This window comes from Chiloscyllium plagiosum, unplaced genomic scaffold (genome assembly GCF_037043375.1).
Source record: "Chiloscyllium plagiosum isolate Xiang-an unplaced genomic scaffold, Cpla_swu_hap1 HiC_scaffold_14, whole genome shotgun sequence".
Taxonomy (NCBI): Eukaryota; Metazoa; Chordata; class Chondrichthyes; order Orectolobiformes; family Hemiscylliidae; genus Chiloscyllium; species Chiloscyllium plagiosum.
This window is the reverse complement of record NW_028270152.1, coordinates 108,628,230-108,630,804: the sequence shown is the minus strand read 5'-3', so window position 1 is coordinate 108,630,804 and position 2,575 is coordinate 108,628,230. Positions and strand designations below refer to the sequence as shown.

At 44.6% G+C, this 2,575-nt stretch overlaps 1 non-coding gene across 1 annotated transcript; it reads left to right on the top strand.

Annotated features, from left to right (window-relative positions):
* The first annotated feature begins 1,986 nt into the window (after positions 1-1,986).
* Positions 1,987-2,060, top strand: trnat-agu (transfer RNA threonine (anticodon AGU)). The gene has a single exon. It is a non-coding gene; the product is annotated as a tRNA-Thr (tRNA).
* The last annotated feature ends 515 nt before the right edge of the window (positions 2,061-2,575 follow it).

Here is a 2,575-nt window from a genome sequence, read left to right as displayed (position 1 = left end):
TTTCTTGTAAGGGGATGAGCTGAGAATAGTTCAAAGGTCGGCGCAACATTTATATCGGGGGGATACAAGATTACCAAGGTGAAGAACCAGCAAAGATAATTAGCGTCACTGCTTTAATTCAATACGTCACACTTTGTGGAGCAGTGCCTTTCACTGGCAACTTGAACACATTCGTCTTCACGTGCCTCCTTCAGTGTTGCCTGCATGTCTGCTGGACGTTTCCATTGCTGTATTCACAGTCACTACGCGATTACATGATCCACTCCAGTGAAATGTACTTTCATAATCTGAGTCATGGCCTCTTCCTTTCAAGACTCTAAACAAGTTCGGCGAGAAAACTCTGGTCATTTCTAGCCCGGGATCTGGGATCAGACAAGTATCACGACACCCTTATTGGTGCTGCCAGCTCACCGGAGACCAGCGCGTCAAAATGAGGCCCTGTGACCACCAGCCTGTTATGTGCCTTCCTGCAGTACATCTGCTGAACAACATCATATTATCACAGCTCCTCTTTCTTCATATTGCAATCCAGTGCGATAATATGAACTTTTTCGAAACTTGGAGTGAGCAACTTTGCAGCTGAAGTTTGTTATGGAGTCAACGACAGACACAAGAGTGTCTACAAGTCAGGTTTTAATTTTACAGTCATCATCACAGGAGGTCCCTGTTTCGGAGTCCGAGTTTGCATTGCACAGACCTGGATATAATTCCCACTCAGGTAATGAAGATTTATTTCTCTTTTTGTAAATTATTAGAATGAAAACAAATCTTGCTTGCATACAGAGCACTCACCCAGATCCTGCCAGAATCGGTCAGTAATTGTTTCCATCCGTATATAATGACAAAGGCAGCAGAATCACGGGAAACGACCACCGCAAATGCCCTTTCAATCATATCATCTTTCCGAGTTGGATGTATCTCGCTGATCCTTCAATGTCGCTGAGTGTAAATCCTGGAAATACCCCACGAACTGCATGTCTGTGCTGAGGCGTTGAAAGCTTCAGGAAAGTAATTCATCCCCTCCATCACTGTGGTAATTCTGGATATGCAGTGAATCCTTTCCCATTGAGTGACGACTATACTCCAGGAATCCGTTTCGAAAATTTAAAGGTTCCTATCAGACATCTGCAATCGTTTGAAATAAGTTGAGACGTGGACGAAGACAGTGAAATAAAGTGACAGACAATGATGCCTGAGAGGCATAAGGCAGGAAGTCAGCGCGGAACTGATGGAGCAAAACTCAATGTCGGTGCCATTGGGTCAGCTTTTACTGCCCAATGCTCATACTTACTTACACATTACACATTGCACATTGCACATTGCACATTGCACATTGCACATTTGTCGGCGGCACGGTGGCACAGTGGTTTGCACTGCTGCCTCACAGCGCCAGAGACCCGGGTTCAATTCCTTGCCTCAGGCGACTGACTGTTTGCACGTTTTCCCCGTGTCTGCGTGGGTTTCCTCCGGGTGCTCCGGTTTCCTCCCACAGTCCAAAGATGTGCAGGGTCAGGTGAATTGGCCATGCTAAATTGCTCGTAGTGTTAGGTAAGGGGTAAATGTAGGGGTATGGGTGGGTTGCGCTTCGGCGGGTCGGTGTGGACTTGTTGGGCTGAAGGGCCTGCTTCCACACTATAATCTAATTACAGCTAGTCAATTCACCGCAATGACCTTGTTTCTCTTGATGTGATGTTCCCCTCTGTGTGTATTAACGTGGTTCATGGGCCCCGATAGAATGAGCACCTCCTCTTTCTCCTGTCACTTTAACCAGGTGAAAATACCAGTTTTAAATGAATGCAAGAAGAGATTATGTTTTTCTGTGCCTTTTCAGTGGATAATTTTCAGCTGTAAACTGTTTGTATTTGAAAAGTCGAGGATTGAATACAATTCTCTGTGAGCAACATTGATCCGAAAACACATGTCCAAGGACTGTGAGGAAGTGGTTTAGCAACTCCACATATGGATGAGTGAGGGCGTTACTGCTGTGGCGCCGTGGCTTAGTTGGTTAAAGCGCTTGTCTCGTAAACAAGGAATCCTAGGTTCAACTCCCAGCGGTGCCTACTTGTTGCGTTCAGACTTGGGCTTGGTGTTTCCAGTCTTCGCAAAAATAACTGAGCGCCTTTTTGGACTTTCACCCATTTATGATTTGGTGATCCGGGTTAAGTTCCAACTGTGAATGCCATTTTTTTTATATTCCGAACTATTACTTATGTCTGTGGTTTATTTCCATTATTCCACAAGCACTTCTGCTTCTCCTCCTCTTTTATTCCCCCTCCTTCATTCCCAGTCAGGTCGGAATAACAAGATGAGGCAGGAGACGCTGCAGATTTGCCGGGGAATTTTGTGGTAATGGCAGAGATACCAACAACTGATCACTCTCATTCTCTGATGCCACCGTTCATATATTTAAACCAACAATATATACATCAATGCACTTCTTTATTTGTAGTGTAATTGCATTTTTTTTCTTGTGGATTAGGTATTCCATTTTGAATTCGAAACAGTCATAATTGTTTGAGGAAGAAGTGTCGCCTTGCCTGGTTTGAAGTGACAGACACATTATCCGGAGAATATG